The 18,362-nt window shown below is 39.7% G+C and overlaps 1 long non-coding RNA gene across 1 annotated transcript; it reads left to right on the top strand.

Moving 5' to 3' along the window:
- The first annotated feature begins 5,024 nt into the window (after positions 1 to 5,024).
- LOC122827276 lies at positions 5,025 to 7,477 on the top strand. The gene is made up of 3 exons (XR_006370013.1): positions 5,025 to 5,522; positions 6,052 to 6,158; positions 7,289 to 7,477. It is a non-coding gene; the product is annotated as an uncharacterized LOC122827276 (long non-coding RNA).
- Positions 7,478 to 18,362: the final 10,885 nt, after the last annotated feature.

The raw sequence follows: 18,362 nt of genomic DNA, 5'->3' as shown, positions 1-18,362 counted from the left end.
AGAATCCTCTCAGCTAGCTTCCCCTCATGTGCGTCAATTGTTGCTCCCTTTTCAGGGCCGTCATTACAGTCCGTGGTGTCGGAGGCGACGATGGCGCCCTGGGCAGGTCAGGATCAAAAGATTGTAGCAGGCAAAACCGAAAGCTGTGTGAAGCTGACACCCCACCCACGTCAAAAAATTCAGCAAATAGTCTGAATGGTTAGTGCTCCGTTTGTGCAGGTTTGTGCCGTTAAAATTTTCGTTTGTGCAGCTTTCGTCTTTGAGATATTAAAAGTTATAATCTTGGCCGATGACGTCACCATCCCCCCATATGCTCCAAAACAAACCAAAGTGCGCTAGTTCGTTAGTGCTCCGTTTGTGCAGGTTTGTGCCGTTGAAATTTTTGTTTGTGCAATTTTGGTTTCTGAGATATTAAAAATTATTTTTTAGGTCATCTAGAGTTCACCATCCCCCCATATGCTCCAAAACAAACCAAAGTGGGCTAGTTCGTTAGTGCTCCGTTTGTGCAGGTTTATGCCGTTGAAATTTTCGTTTGTGCAGCTTTCGTCTTTGAGATATTAAAAGTTATAATTTTGGCCGATGACGTCACCGTCACCCCATCTTGCGCCAAAACAAACCAAAGTGGGCTACTTCTTTTAATTGTTCAGATTTTCAGCTGTTGTACAATGTGTACCTTTTGTTTTGAACTTCAATAAAGACTTAGAACAAGAAAAAATGTGTCTCATTTCAAGTAATGTTTCAAGATAGCAATGTTTTCTCACGAACGTAGCGTTCTCTCCACAATAATTGAATCCTGCTAATAAAGGACATGCAGCCTTGACTCTAACGTAATGTGTATAACCTGTTCAACTGTGCTTTGATTTCGGAGGTGGTCTGAACAATTATATTCACATTGTTGACGTACTGTCTGCTGATTATGCAGCAAATGTGTAAAAAATATACATTAGCCTATAACGGTTCAAAAAATAGAGAAAAAAAGTATAATAATAATAATTATTATATAGCAATAATTATAATAATGTATAATTAAATTGCATTTTCAAAACAGTCACTTTCATGGTTCATTACTTCTCAATTAGGATAGAAACCCTTTGCCTCACACTACAGATATTTGGGTGTGTCAATAGCAAACCATGAGGCACATGCAACTTCATAAAAAAACAAAAAGACAATTACCAGATATTGTCTTACTCTAACTGTATACACGATTTATAATACCTTTTCTACCAAAACATAGCAACATCAATTGCATAAAAACGACACAAATTGTATTCTAGCAGTGTCTGCACACTTAAAATAGTCTTGAATTTAAAAATATCTAGTTGGTTTTCCCAGTTTAATTTCTAACATTTAAGCTAATTAAAAATATATATATATAATATTTGTCAGCAGGAACCCTGGAGACCCACAGATTTTAGAGTAAATTAATAACCTGCATGCAAATCAGTTGGAGTTATGTAACCTCTAATCATGTCAGTGTTGCTCTTTTGTTTGCTGAGTGTCTGCATGACTGACAATGTTTCACTTCTGATTTCTACATTCTTTTGTAATGTTGTCTTTATAGGAAGAGTTGTAGCTGGGTTTTTTTTCGGTCAAATTAAGAGTGTTAGTGTTTTGTCCTGAAATCACGATAGAATAGCTACAGTCATAATTGGCTTAAATTGACACAAGCATTTCTCAGCTGTCAAAGTCCCTCTTCTTGGTTGTTGTTAAATTTCCTCTTTGATCTGGAGGTATTAAGTAGATTCCCCACATAAAATGACCTGCACATAAACAAAGGTTGCACTTTATTTTTTTATTTATTTTTTGTCCGTAGCAGCAACACAGTACACAACCTGACAAAAAAGAATTTTGGAAGACTTTGCAAATACGCATATTTACACTTTGAAACGCTGACTCCGACAGGTTTAAGATGCATGGCACTCCCAACGCTGCTCACCACAGCTGTCCTCCAGTGCTTAAGTTGCTGGGGCTGCGGAGTGATTCAGAAGGGCTACAATTTGTTCCATGTTGTCACATATAAGCCCAGGGAAGGAAATGGTTAGATGGCTCCGATCAGTCTGCTTGGCCAACACCGAACAACTCCAAATATTCCATGATATATGCTTTTAGTGCTAGGAAGACGTTTAATGCCAGGTGGGAGAAAAGTAGAAGGGAGGGAACATGCCTTAGAGCAGACAAGTGGGCAGTGGATTAAATTTATGCGCCGGAAAATCTGCTGAATAATCCACACATACAGTCGATTTTGATCTAATTTGGGTTCATAAAGGTTTCTTATAGTGTGCTTTTCACTCATTCTAAGCATTTTGAGGTTTTTTTTGCAATATGATAACATTGGCCAAAATATTACAGCTTCATCATATTTTCACAAAATGTCAAAGGAAAATATATGACATGATGGAATAGCTTTTATTAAAAATGGAATAGAAAAAGGTTGTTTTTGGGGCCTGCCATGCAAAGGGGTGCTATTATTTTTAATAATGACTCTGAGCAGTTACACTCTGAGAGTCATTATTAGACTGAGGGCAGCCAGACTAGTTTATTTTGCTAACTTATATTTAGCTAAATATTATTGCTGAGGGGCACAAACAGGCCTTCTGACATACAGATTAAAAATAAAAAATTTAAAAAAAAAATTTTTTTTTGAAAAAAAAAATCAAAAAGGGCACTAGGGGCATCACGGATCAGGCACTCTGCACGTGCCTGATTAAACTCTACAAGTGGAGAAGATTAACTGTTTAATAATCTGACTGAATCAAACACATTTTAACAATATTCCTTTCTTGATGAATAACAAATCCTGTAAGTTTGAAAATATTTGCTCATTATTTGTCAAATTTATTTGGGATGAATTATTTCAGCTTCGTGAATTAATCTGCTCCCCTTCATAACATGCGAACAGAGAACAGATATTATTAACTCTGTTTATTTGAATGATAATTATTTTTCCCTAAAATTGATCACTGAGAGAAGCAGGACTGGATCTTCACACATACACACAGATGTTACTCTGTTGAATGAACGAGTTAGCATTAGCTAGCATGTCGTCAATCAGTTTATCACAGAGTAATTTATTCTAACTCGGTTCTGTCTTAATGAGCCATCAGTACTAAATGCAGGTGAGTCTATAAATGAGACAACATGCCCCAAACGTTGGATATTAGCTATAAACTAGCGATATTAAAGCCATTTTGTTCGTGGTAACATCAATGAGAGATATATTTACCGATAAACCGAGTTCCGTCTGCATAAAAAAACCCCCCAAAAAAACCTAAATACCGCGCTATTCATATTTAGCGAGCAAAGGACAAATAAAATCATTTCTCCCTATTCTGGTCACAATCAGAGGAAAATGAAGCTGTAGCTTCCCCTATCACGGCATTTAACAAACAAAACCTTCAGAAATAATAAAAAATGTAACAAAATAAAAAGCAGCGGGTTGAGGCGCTAAAAATAGACCTGACGGCTGCGGACGCCGCAAGGCTGCGGGAGTTGCGCGGGGCGAAGAGAAGCGATCTGCGGTGGCTCCACTTGTAAATGATTTAATTATCCCATCTGTAAAAAGTTTAAATATAGTCTGACATGCGCAGTAAAGTGGCTCCTGACAGAACGTGACTTCATACTGAGGATATGACGCTGCTGTGTGGGCGGTTTGATGTCTATGACGTATGGACGGACGTCATAGGTCAGGGTCTTTATTTGCTTTCTTTCGCCCTAAACATCACTTTGCACTCATTCTTCGCAGAACCTGTTGTTTTTGCTAGAGTTGAAAATTACCTTCAACCTGACAAATAATGATTAAAAATAGTCAGAGTTCACCATCCGAGACCCACAACGTCACCGTTTTGGATAGATCGCCCTCATTCATGGAACCAGCCGACAGTGAGCCAAAGTCTAAGACTAAAGGTCTGACAGGAGAGATCAAGAGGTTTTTTAGGAATTTCTTTGCTAGACATTCAGCAAAGGTGGCTCCACTGATAATCCAAGTGGAAGATATAAAAATGTCAGAAGGAGAGGCTTCTCTTTCGGATATTAAAGGGTGCGTAGCTCAGCTTGCCAAAGACAACAAGGAAACGACGGCCATGGCAGCTGATATTCCTAAAGAAATCAAGACAACCGCAGAGCTACAGGAAGAGGAGAAAGACCAGTCCGTCTGCAAACCATTGGAAGACAAGTCCCTCTGTGAACCTGAGGAAGACAAGTCCCTCTGCGAACCAGAGGAAGACAAGTCCCTCTGTGAACCTGAGGAAGACAAGTCCCTCTGTGAACCTGAGGAAGACCAGTCCCTCTGTGAACCTGAGGAAGACCAGTCCCTCTGCGAACCTGAGGAAGACCAGTCCCTCTGCGAACCTGAGGAAGACAAGTCCCTCTGTGAACCTGAGGAAGACCAGTCCCTCTGCGAATCTGAGGAAGACCAGTCCCTCAGCGGAGCAGAGAAAGACCAGTCCCTCAGCGGAGCAGAGGAAGACCAGTCCCTCAGCGGAGCAGAGGAAGACAAGTCCCTCAGCGGAGCAGAGGAAGACAAGTCCCTCAGCGGAGCAGAGGAAGACAAGTCCCTCAGCAAAGCAGAGGAAGACAAGTCCCTCAGCAAAGCAGAGGAAGACAAGTCCCTCAGCAAAGCAGAGGAAGACAAGTCCCTCTGCGAACCTGAGGAAGACCAGTGCCTCAGCGAAGCAGAGAAAGACCAGTCCCTCTGCGAACCTGAGGAAGACCAGTCCCTCTGCGAACCTGAGGAAGACCAGTCCCTCTGCGAACCTGAGGAAGACAAGTCCCTCTGCGAACCTGAGGAAGACCAGTGCCTCAGCGAAACAGAGAAAGACCAGTCCCTCAGCGGAGCAGAGAAAGACCAGTCCCTCAGCAAAGCAGAGAAAGACCAGTCCCTCAGCAAAGCAGAGAAAGACCAGTCCCTCAGCGGAGCAGAGGAAGACCAGTCCCTCAGCGGAGCAGAGGAAGACAAGTCCCTCAGCAAACCAGAGGAAGACAAGTCCCTCAGCGAAGCAGAGGAAGACCTGTCCCTCAGTGAATCAGAGGAAGACCAGTCCCTCAACGAAGCAGATGAAGACCAGTCTGAGGAGATAATTATGAGAAGGACTGCTGTAAGAAGTCTTGTCAGAGCAGTCATCCAACAGATTGTTGACAAGACAGGAAACAGCCATTACCCTTTATCTCAATATAATTATATCTGTGATCGACTCTTTAAGAAACTCTGGGTTGAAACAAAACCCAGAGTTCTGAAAATGAGCCCAGAAAAAATTACACTCCAGGGGACCTCCATCTTTAAAGACCTGATGAAGGAGTGCAAAAACGTAGAATACATCCTCCTTGTCCTGGAGGCGGGGACCCCAATACTACAACGAAATGTCCTGGTAACGATGGCAAACAGACTGCAGCCGCAGTGGAACCCCTTTAAGTCAGTGAGAAAGGCTTTCAGGGAAGTGGTACAAAACCTGCGAGAAAACCTACACAGGCTTATCATTTGTAAATGAGTTACAGCCAAATGTAAAGCCTGAAACTCAGGAAAAGTTAGTATAGTTATTGTTTGTAAATGAGTTTTAGTAGTTATTTAGTAGTTAGATCATTTTATACATGTTCATTTTTAGTAGTTAGGTCATTTTATACTTGTTCATTTTCAGTAGTTAGGTCATTTTATACTTGTTCATTTTTAGTAGTTAGGTCATTTTATACTTGTTCATTTTCAGTAGTTAGGTCATTTTATACTTGTTCATTTTCAGTAGTTAGGTCATTTTATACTTGTTCATTTTTAGTAGTTAGGTCATTTTATACTTGTTCATTTTTAGTAGTTAGGTCATTTTATACTTGTTCATGTTTAGCAGTTAGGTCATTTTATACTTGTTCATTTTTAGCAGTTAGAAACCCAGAGTAAAGAGTTTGTCTCATTTTGCTAAAACATCTTCCTCAACATCTGTGCAGTGAATCCTGTAGGACTGGTTTTATTTCTGGTCCTCCAGAAACGCAATGTGGCAGCTTTCGTACAGCGTAGTTCAGTTTTTCAGTCCGTCTTCCTTTAACTTCAGATCGTCTTCTCTCCAGGGACTCATCCCAGATGTTTCTCCCAGTTCTCCCAGTTCCCATCTCCTCTCCCTGCATGAACATCATGGCGTAAACGTTTCCACCTGAGACTCTTTCCAGGTTCCAAGGTGAAGCCAAGGTCAACTGATTTAGTTTTGCTCTGAATACCTGGATGTCTGCTGGAGTCATTTCCAGGTTATTCATGGACATCATTCACTCTTTTTGATGTTTTGTCCTCCATTGTTGCAGGAACTGAAATGTTTTCCTTTTATTTTAGCATATAGCTAAAATGCTAAATTCAATTTAGCTAAATGCTAAAATTAGCATTTAAATTTTAGCTAAATGCTAAAATTAGCATTTAAATTTTAACTAAATGCTAAAATTAGCATTTAGCTAAAATTAGCAAATGCTAAAATTAGCGTTAGCAATGCTAAATTTAGCTAATCTTAGCATTAACAAAAATTAGCTAAATGCTAAATTAGCTAATTAGCACTAAGCTTAAATGCTAACTAGCTCAATTAGCATTTTGACTAATATTAGCCAAAATGCGAAACGTCTTGGCTAATGCTAACGTTTAGCAAAAACGTTAGCATTTTTGCTAATTTTAGCTCATACGCTCATTTTAAGACGCTGAATGGCGCAAGTCCATGTCAGTCGACGTTCTCGTGATTCTCCTCATGCCGTCGATCGTGCTGCAGCTTTCTATGGCGTCGATGTTAACTTTCAGCGTCGGAACGCCGGGTCCAGACTGACGGGCGCACTTTGGCAGGCCCCATTTAATTTTCTTCAGAAATTTTCTAGTTTTTTAATGCTGCTGAAATATGACATACTGATCATTACAGATACAATATTGCCAACTATAACCATTCAAGTGCATAATGTTTACATGTATAACAAGTTGATATTAATTGATCAGTTTGTCAGGTTATCTGCTGAGAAAACCATTCAGACAACAACGGCTTTAAAAACACAACAAGTATTTCCAATCAACTGTCTTAAAATATTATTGATCTGCTTCAGGCAGCCGTCAAGCAGCTAAAGGAATGTCTGGTCGCTCCACTTTCTTTATCATTGTATTAAAATGATTTGAACTAGAAATCTACAGATCAGGCTTTTCCTGGCTGATATGAGCATCTGCTTTTCCCATTTAGACTCCAATCTGCCAATTTCAATTCATGATCTTTACACCATTTAATGCTAAAAACTGAATAGTCCAGTATTGACAATCCTGCCCTGTTTCCTGTCCTTTTTCTGACAGGAGTGGCACATGCTGTGACTTTCTGCGGCTGCAGCTTATCCTCTTCACCGTTTTCTTTGTTGGCCGTTCTGAGTTAGCACTTTACATGATCGCACCTGATTGCAACAAGTAGTTATTCGAGGTTTCTGGAACAATTTGCGCACTCTTGCCCAAGCATAGACATTAAGACAACTTATTTAGTTCCTCTTTTTCCTGACTTTTCTATGTAAAGCCCAGAGATGGCTGTCCATGAGAACTCCTGCAGATCAGCATTTTCTGAAGCACCCAGACCAGCATGACTGGCACCAACAAAACAACGCATTTGACGTCACTTAAATTCCCATCTCTTCCCGATTCTGACGCTAGAGGTGAAATCACTGTCATCATCTTAATGCCTAAATGTACAAGGATGCTGCTATTTAATTACTGGATTTGCATATGTCATTGAACTGGTCTACCTAATAAAGTGGCCAGTTAATGTGTGCATCTATTTCATCTGCACAAACCTGCACAAACGGAGCACTAACGAACTAGCGCACTTTGGTTTGTTTTGGAGCGATATGGGGGGATGGTGACGTCATCGGCCAAAATTATAACTTTTAATATCTCAAAGACGAAAGCTGCACAAACGAAAATTTCAACGGCACAAACCTGCACAAACGGAGCACTAACGAACTAGCCCACTTTGGTTTGTTTTGGAGCGATATGGGGGGATGGTGAACTCTAGATGACCTAAAAAATAATTTTTAATATCTCAGAAACCAAAACTGCACAAACGAAAATTTTAACGGCACAAACCTGCACAAACGGAGCACTAACCATTCAGACTATTTGCTGAATTTTTTGACGTGGGTGGGGTGTCAGCTTCACACAGCTAAAACAGCTATCAGGACATAAATTCATATTTCCCCAGGTTTTTTGAGCAAAACAGAAGAAACCTGCAAACGACTCAAATGCTGAACCATCAGTCTTCTACAATTGGCACGTGTAAAAGAAACTTGTGTGGGTCGGGCATCAACACTGGCTGTGGCCCACTTTGACCTAAATCTGGTTGTGTTTGTGTCACAGAAGCACCAAAAGGAAGAAAATTATTCCTCAGCCCATCAATACAATTCCATGACCAGCGCCGCTTCCTTTAGCAGCCTCGGCATGCTGCTCCTCTCCAGGAATACAGAAACCACTCTTTGTTTTGTTGACAATGTGTTGACAAGGAGTGTGGGATTCAGACACTTGTTGTGGGTTGCTGCTGTGAGCAAGTGGCCACCTCGATCTGCTTCACACGCTTCACATTTCCAGCAATGCTTTTACACACTGTGCTGATTTGGTGATGAAATGAAAACAGGCTTCCTAACAGAACATAAAAAAAAAAAAACAACACAACACGGGCGCTCTTTAAACACTCCCCTCACCGTGCTTCTGAGAGACCTTTTCTTTCAGACGGAGTCGTCGCTGAGTTTCAAGTCGCCAAATCGGATCGGACACAAATAGTACGGGTGAACATGCGAGTTCAGTTTCCCGGAGACGTGCACTACCTGCTTTGGGACTTTCCTCTTTATCTTTAATCCTGATGTTAATTCGCATTTACATCTTAGTCATTCTGAAAAACTCTCATGCAAAGTGGCTTTTAACCACTCTGCTGTAATTACAATGGGTGAAAAACGTATTTTTTTTTTCAAAGCTTTGGTAAAAATAACCCGGCAGCTACGTGATGAAAAGCGTTGGCGATATTCCCGTCTTGAGAAGGCACTATCTTATGCCAAGGACATACTAGATTTGAAGTGCAGAAGGATTTTGTTGCGGTTTTTCATCTCTTAATAACTGCTAACATGTTTCAGGTAAAAAATGCAAATCCTTTCTCTGACTGCATTAGTTCCCAAAGCAAAATTAAACATGGCTTAATACACAAATGTTGCTTTTTAAGTCTGAAACAAGAAATTACTGTCCGATCCGGATTCTATATAGGATAGCAGTTCTATCCTATATTTTTTTAACCAACATATGTTGTTTTCAGTACTTTATGTTTCAGCTGCTCAGAGAATTTGTTTGTTTTTTTAATTAAATTAAATTAACCTGTCGATGTAATTCCTGATGTGGTGTCAGGTATCAGTGCAGCTGTGAAAAAAAAGATTTCTGATATTTAAAGTACGATTGCTGAAACTACAAAAAAGGCCAAGCAAGTGATTAAATTATCTTTCCAGCATATTGGATCATAATGCAATTTTTTGGTCTGCATGTTCACTCAACTCAAATAAAATAATAAATCATAAATCTTAAAACTTTTGTGTTTATGCCTCTGGGTATTTTATGTGTACTCCTTATGAACCGTTGGACATGGATTTTAAAAGTAAAGTTTGACAAATGATTCGTTTTTATGTCATTTTATGGCAAGCCAAAGCTTATGACCGATTTCCAATCTTTGGTTTTTGTAAAGCTTGTGAAACAATTTCAGTTTCTCTGTAGTAACTTACATTTTATGTTGTTGAGATAATTACTAAGCCACAGTTATTTATGTGAAGAGTTAAAATCAAATCCCACAGTGTATAAAATAGGGTTTGACTAATTAGAAATAAAATGCAAAGTGAGCTTGAGTTCAAATTACCAAGTATCTTTCGTATGTTTAGCACAGACACATCTAACATATGAATGCCATGGGGCTGAAAACATGGGTGGAGCCTGCAGGGCACTCTGTAGCTGAGTTAGCATTACAAATGTCAAAATGTCCCGATGAGCCATTAAAAAACATGACGCTCTATTGTCTTCCTGTTGTCGTCTTCTTTGTGGTTTGCGCCAGTAGCAACATCCGGCTGTTGATCCCCGGACTCGTGTCGTGTGAAAAAAAAAGTGTTTCCATCGCAGCTTTGCGAAATGAACCAAATTCGAGTCAGCCGAGAAACCGCTTCGGAAAAACTTTATCGAAAAGGAGTTTTTGCAAAATTGCCGTGTTTCCATTAAGCAAATTTATTTGTGAGGTTAGCGCAACACCCCGGACCCCCAGAGATCAGCTTAAATGTCTTCTTGGAATATTTTGAGATATTATTCATTCTTAGGACACATTGTCTCTACGTGTTCTCCTCTGTGGTGGGTTCAATCATCCTACAGTGGCATTAAATCTGGTTAAAATATTGGCTGCTGCAGCCATGCCGCTGGAGTTCATCGCCATGCACCAGAAACCGTGCGCACGCCTAGACTTTTGTCTGGGAGCTGGCTTTTACTCCAAAGGTCATCTCAGCAGTGGCATGATCCCGCACCCGCAACTCTCGCCCAGGGGGGGCTCTGCCTCGTACTTTATCTCAGCAGCCAGTCTCTCTCTCTACACACTTACTGTACAAACAAGCACGATCACACACTACTCACAGGGCTGTAATTACTGTCAGGGCAGGCTGTGCAAAGAAAACTGGCTGCAGCCAATTTGTTCAAAAGGTCTTCCTGCCAGCTCAGCATGCAGGTTTCCTTTATTCATGCAATTCTGAGAACGACAAGGGTCTGATTTATCAGAGAGCAGCTCAGTGACTGTATGGTAATTTAAAAGCAATCTGTTATGACACTAATGCCCCCATTTATTTGTGCCCTTTCATACGGTATTATTTACAGCTGTTGTTTCCTGGGGGCCCCACTATTGAGTGCCCAACCTCTACAGTAATCAGACTTCCATTTATTTTCCCCTTGTGAGCCAAAGAGCTGCACAATGGCCACGTTTCAGCTGTGGAGCTTTATTCTCCTATTTTATCTTACAGCGGTCTGTCAACATGAAGGGAAATAACAGACGTCCAGCTGCTTTTGCCCTTAGCTTCTTTTCTTTCGAGAGTACGAGTGATGATTGTGGGTGGTGGGTTTGTGTATTGTTTGCGTCACACAGACAGTGTGGTTCATACGGCTCCTTTTATGCAGCCGCTCTTAGTGAAGTGTATTAAAATGCCTTCAGAACATTGTATTTGGAAGTGGGGAGAAGCAATGCGTGGCATTTGTTTACCTGTAGGCTTCAGTTTTGACTTCACCGCCCTGAGGTGAGGAGCCAGGTATGAGACCAAACCCATTTTGTGGAGAGGGTGAAAACGGATTTATTTTAAGCGATTTTATGGTTGCTAAAATAAAATTCGACTTGACGTTTACTTGAAATTGAACTAAATCAACTTTTTTATGTCCCCACTGTTTGTCTGGGCTGCATTTGGCGACTTATGGCAACTTTAAGTGATTAATGTTCCAGCATTCTCTTTTAATGCATCTCAAATTGTAGCATGCTGCATTTCAACATACTTTCATCATGTCAAAAATAAATTAATAAATCAATGGCTTAAACACCTTAGAGACACAGTTTATACCGCACAGAGGTAGTTAGCAGGAGAACAGCTCTAAACGTACAGCCAGCGTTATAATGGAATGGCTTAGATCAAAGAGATAATGGTTTAGAATGGCCCAGTCAAAGCACAGGCCTGTGGCAATTTGTTGCAAGATTTAAAATTTTAATGGTTTTCATCAACTGTATATTGGAAAAAAAGGAACAGAATGAAAATTGTAAGGATTAAGATGTTTGCAAGTCAATGTCTGCTTGCTAAGAATAATAGCTTGACACCAACAACCCTGAACTCTGACCTTTTCAGCCATTTCCAGAGGTTGCGTTTGCTGACGAACCTCTACGATGGGAGTTGCACAATTGTTTTAAGTGAACGTTGCAACAGTGGGATAACATTCTTTAATCTCATGTACCAATATGCAGGCGCTCTGTCTGCACTGATGAATATTTACTCTGTATTTCCTATAAATGTGGAAAGTGATTATTTGACTTTGTTGGGGGATTTGCAGCCTGTTTGGAGCATTATGTAGTGACCCCCAGACTGTCACATACAAACACAATCAACAAAATGAAGCGGTACCATCACAACAAATGTAACTTAGTCTTGGTAAAATTAAGAGATTTTGTTTAAAAGTGAATCTACGAGGAGGATGAATACATTTAGCAGCTCAAGTTGACTTCAAGTTTCATCAAATGAGATTTGTTTATTTTTAATACTTAGATCCATGCAAACATGTTTTCAGATACACCAAGCAAAATGTGATAGCAGCTTTAAGTTTTGTTAAGTGACTTTTCCTCTATTTTTTCAGATCGGAAAACTTCTTGACTTATGTGATGGAATTTATTATTGTTATTTGGGGAAAGTATTGGCCATTCCCTCTGGGACTGAGTTGTATTTTTATTTCAGTATGTCAGCGTAACGTCTCTCAGCTCCTGTGACCTACAAGCACACTCATTTTGTTCGTCTTCCCCCTCCTGTGTGTTGCATTTGATTCAACGCAAGGGCTGACAAAGTACCAAACAAAAGCTGTAATATTCGGGTCAGTTCATAAGCAGAATAGGAATGTCCATTATTCACAAGCAGTCAGCCAGGCCTAATTTATGGAGATTAAGTTTTGGCTCATGTTTGAATAACATTTCTCTCAGTTCAAACCAGATTTTGACATAAACTGTTAAAAAAAAAAGAAAAAGAAAAAAAAAAGACACACAACCGTATTATCTCAGTCCAACTACAAACGAGATTAGACTTTTTCAGTTTGGATTAAACTTATTTCAATTTCTGAAATTCTAGTTTAATTAGTTTTATTTTAAGAATTTGGTACTACTTTCTTAAAATTCAGACGTTTACATATAAATTACATATGTATTTGTGAAAGGCTAGATGATAATGTCATGGTTTTGTAATCGTTTCAGGATTCCCAAAGACTCCACAATATACACTGTAAACACCATGTGAACATCCAGACAACTACATCATTTTGTATCATTAAAATAAGTGTGTTTTAGCTAAAGGTCACAAACTGGTAGCCAGTCATTCTCCTAACAGCAACAACCAACCAGTTAATCTTCCTGTGAGAAGAAATGTTGGGAAGGAAACATTTGAAGCGTTTTTGGAAATTCAAAAGAGGTGGTGTTATGTATTTTCCAGGGACATGGTGACATTTTATAGCACAATCAAATAGCTTTAAAGAAATGTGACTTTGTAATTTAATGCCTTGAAATCGGGCCTCCGTCTCTTTAAGAAGCTCCTGCTCATTCCGACATGCCTTCGACCTGCTGTGACAACAAGCCCCACCATAAAGTCATTAACGATGATTCTTAGGAGAGCTGAACTGAGCTCAGCAGATGTGCAGCTCCACCAGGTGTTTGCCTATTGCTGCTGCCACTAGTCTGGAGGAGCTGCGATGTTAGAAGCTCGGCTGGACACGGCAGATACAATGAGGAGCTGTGGGGAAAATGGGCGGGGCTTTGTGAGAGCAAGCGTTTAGGCACCCCTGAATTGTTGCCATAGGACTTTTAAGGATTTCTCAAACATTCGTGAAAGAATCAAAGCAACAATCCAGATATGTTTTTGATCAGGGAATTATATTATAGAATGATGATATGTGATCAAAACTGTTGATTTTCCATAATCCCCACCCTTTCAAATAACATTTTTATGGTTTAAGTGAAATCTGTGTGAAATAATCTGCTGCTTTCAGAGTTATTCAAAGAAAGTAGTAATCTGATTTATTATCAGCCTGTCCTGGACTATAGCTGTTTGATTCGCCACCTGCAGGGACTGATTAATCTGAGCTTCTGCTAAAAAATAAATAAAAATAAAAAGGTCACGAGGGGAGTTATCTGCTTCAGGTAAGACATCACCTGGTTTTAACCTTTTGGTAGAAATTAGCTTCAAAAACCCCAAACCGTCCTTTTAACTGGATCAAAACAGTCAAAATATTAAGAGAGAGGGCGCAGAGAGAATAAGCTCCAGACAGAAGCGGCTTTGGGTGATGGATGTGAGCCAGGGGGCTGCTAGCTCTTCGCTCCCCATCAGAATGCGAGGAAGGAAGCAATAGCTTGCGCCGAGGCTCATAGGTTAGAATAATGTTAGGCTTTGAAGTCACAAGACTCCCAGGACCCGGGTTAAAAAAAGCTGCAACCCAAAAAGCAGCGCACTGAGCGCCGTTCACAGGGACGAGTGGGCTTATCAGAAATATACACTCTTTTCCTTTAATATCTGTTCCTGTTATTAATGCTTTTGTAGCACATCAAACTGCGAAAAAGAGACTATTACCAAGCTTCACTCAGTCACCCAGCTGACAAATCCTGGCGTGCTCATTTATGCTCAGTGCTCACCTTTTACTGATTTGGGATGATTTTCTAATTGGCAACCTGGAGGGAAAAAAACAAAAAAAAGAAACTCTGAATGTAATGTGAAGGAGCGCAGCAGCAGCAGCCACCAACATGTACGACCACCACTGTTTATGCAGCTGGCACACGAACCGTCAGAGAACTTGCGGTGCGGTTGCTATGGGCGACAGGAATGCTTTCGCTCCTCGGGGTGTCCAAGGCTGAAAATGTTTTGTGTGTCTATGTTGAGATAAGAGTAGAGAGTCTCATTGCTTCTAATAAGAGGTTTTCATTCATCAGGCTGTAAAGATTCAGGTTTAGCACAAAGTCTTGGTATAAACTAAGTTCGGGGTCATGATCACTGTGCCTCACACAGGCTGTGATTAATGTCAGGATAAACTAACGTTCCCAGATGCAGATCCAAAAACATCCAAGCAGTGGGAACGGTATTTATAGAAAGACCGTGTGTAGATATGCCATTAATTTTTAGTGATGACAAACATCCATTTCCAGTGCCTCGATTTGAAACTCTGTATTTTATTTGGGTTTCTGTGAGAGACAAATTTCAAACATACCTAAAAACATTTTAATTAACTAAAAGATATTTAGTTTTCAAAGTTCTTACAAAAACAAAACCTGAAGTGTGTGGCATGCATACTTATTTAGACGCCGTTGCTTTCATATCAGAAGTCACCTAAGTAGCAAAGCAAGTCCAACACAGAAGCAGCAAAGAGGTCCATGGTGACTCTGGATGAGCTGCAGGGCACCACAGCTCAGGTGGGAAACTCTGCACGCAGCACAACTATCCACAATTATCCATTTACTCCATAAATCTGCTGCTGCTATGAAAGAGTGGCAGGAGGAAAACCACTGCTCAAAGATTTCCAATAGAAGTTGTGATTGTAGTTTGCCATAATCAACGTTTTGGGCCAAATCAAACATGTGGAAGTCAGGACAAGTTTATTAGTGAAGCTGCTATACAGTCCAGCAAAAATAAAACTCACTTAGGGCCACAAGTGTTCCATGACCTTTGGATAAAACACGTTTAAATTTTTTATATACAGTACAGACCAAAAATCTGGACACACCTTCTAGCTGAACTCAATTAGAAGGTGTGTCCAAACCTTTGGTCTGTAATATCTACAATAGAAAAGGTGCTATTTTTAAAGAACCACCATTTTATTTCTATTTTCACTGACGAGGCATTTCAACATGCTTTACGCCATAAAACATCACACAGTCACCAACCAAACAAGCAACGGGCATTACAGTTTGTCAAATGCCACCATCAAGCCCAATCATTTCAAATATGTTCATGGCTTGCTACTCATCAAAGAAAACTCTGAAAAGGTGGAATCTTTAGCCTCAATTAAAAGGAAATCAGTGTTTGGGCTGTTTTGCAGTTTTCTGAAAGTTTGTTCCAGATCTGTAGAGAATAGAAACTGAATGCTGTGTTTGGTTCTGCACTCTAAAAAGTGTATTTGGGCTGTAGCTCATCTGATGTACACTTTTGAGAGTACCCTAAAAAGTGCAGACTTTTGAGAGTACCCTAAAAAGTGCAGACTTTTGAGAGTACCCTAAAAAGTGCAGACTTTTGAGAGTGCATAGTGCAGACTTTTGAGAGTGCATAGTGCAGACTTTTGAGCGTGCATAGTGCAGACTTTTGAGCGTGCATAGTGCAGACTTTTGAGAGTGCATAGTGCAGACTTTTGAGAGTGCATAGTGCAGACTTTTGAGAGTGCATAGTGCAGACTTTTGAGAGTGCACAATCAAAACTGTGGCTCACAGTTTTCAAAAGTGCACACTAGCAGTTGCACACAAAGTGTACACTTAGTGCTCAAAATTATATTTGGTTTGTAGTTCATTTTATGGACTTATTTACATTAATTTTGCTTATTTTTTGTTTTAGTTATGACAATTTACTTTTGTGTGCTTAATTAACTTAGAAGTTACAAATATTTGACTTAAAGGAGCTTTTTACTTTGAATTTAATTGAAACAATTGAGTTTAATGCCAGTTTCCTATCATACATCTGACCAACTCCACACATATGATGATTATGAAAACTCAATTCATTAAGTTTATACAATTTAGAGTGCACTCTCAAAAGTGTACACTTCTGAGAATTGAGATTAATCTAAAGAAGTCCATAACATTGAACTACAACCCGGTGCAAAGATGTTGCAAGATTTTAATTTGCAATTCTCACAGATGTTCACCATCCGGTCTGACTGAGTTTCTGCCGTACTGGAAACAGTGAGCACCGTATGCTGCTGCTACTTGATATCAAGTAAAGCCTTTTTAGAGGAAAAACTTGCTTACAAAGATCGTCAGAAAGTGCGGCATGCCAACATGTTGAAATCAGCACTGAAATTACAGTTTTCTGATAACATTTACTAAATATAAGAGTGCAAAACTGTCGTGTCGGGGAAGAAAAAGCAAAAACAAAAGGCCAAACTAAAAGACAAATAAAATAAATTTAACCTCAAAGAAAAAAAAAAGGCAAGTTATTTCTTTGCTTGATCATCCATAACTGTGCATCCATTTAACTTCAAACTGTGTTACCGCTTAGATTCCTTAATCCTCAAATGAGGCATGGAATGGATGGGTGTGTGTGTGTGTGTGTGTGTGTGTTCTTATTCCAGAGACCGGAATATTAATTGTGAGGGTGTTATGCTCACTGCTCATCACATAAAATAAATCAAAATTGTGGTTTCTATTTGCTCTTCCAGCCCAGAGCTTAGCATTTGACAAAATGCCACCTCAGCACCCGGCATTATCCATCCCTACACCACTTGAACATTTCTGTCCGTGCTGCGTTATTAAGTTACTTCAAAGGGAACGTTTCCATTAGTAAGTCGAAGTGTAAACGCTTTTCATTAGAACACACACGTCTGAAAATGTTCCACATTCCTTCGATAGCTGTGTCTATATGACCTCAAGAAATGATTTTAATTTCATAGAATGAGTTTGAGGGTTTCTTTGTGGAACTTGTAGAACATGATGCACAAAATGGTGCATCACACAGGGACACATTTTTATTGTACACCCTCCGTACAATATCTGTGAAACAGTCTGCTCTATTTTGCTTCATTACATCAGTTACTGTCTTACAACCTTCTACGTTGTCCTACAGCCACAAATAAGATTTTTTAATAGGATTTGGGTCATTTGTTTAACTCAACATGACCGCGGCTTTTACGGTCCTCAGCCCTTATAACTGACAAGAAATTTGATTAAAAATTAACTTTACAGGGTGTTAGAGGAACAAGCTGGGTTTTCAGGAGCTCTTAGGAAATGTACCAGCAGGTCAAAGGTCAAAATGGTCTCATTTCAGCTCCAACAGCAGAATGTTAGATTTCAGCCTGATCTGTTTTACAGAGCAGCCTTTCTGCTGCAGCTGCTGTTCCCACAGGGTGCAGCTCTACAGCTTTAGGTCATCCAGTCACTGACGCATTCCCAAAGGATGTGGCCATCACTGCCTTGCTTGAATATGGAGATTTATTACAGATAATTTGGCTTTTCACATGAGCAGAATAGCTCAACTTACATTTTGTGATTTATTTTTAGCAATATTTCACAAGCTCAAATTACATTATATATTATGTTATGTAATTTGAGAAAACATGTTTTTTGTGTTGAGCTTCTTTTATAAATGAGAACTTTTTCAAAATAAACACATTAAATGCATACTTTAAAAGGGACTTTTTATGCAAAATTGGCATTTTTGTAATTCCGTTTGGGTTTCTACTGCTTCTGAAAACAACCCAACTACTTAAAAAACAAACAAACACCCAGCTGGTTTGTGGAAGTAAGTTAATGTTTTTTTTAGTGTCTGGAAAATGAGTCGTTTTGGTGGTTGGCCAAAACTGAAATCCCAGTAAGCTGAAGACACTTTGTTGCAGTTTTAGTTGGTAGTTCTGTTTCAGTGTTTGTTGTGACCTTGTTTTTTTCCTGCGACAGGCATTT

This window comes from Gambusia affinis, linkage group LG03, assembly GCF_019740435.1.
Source record: "Gambusia affinis linkage group LG03, SWU_Gaff_1.0, whole genome shotgun sequence".
Classification (NCBI taxonomy): Eukaryota; Metazoa; Chordata; class Actinopteri; order Cyprinodontiformes; family Poeciliidae; genus Gambusia; species Gambusia affinis.
Note: the sequence above shows the minus strand (reverse complement) of the source record. Positions and strands in the feature narration are given on the sequence as shown.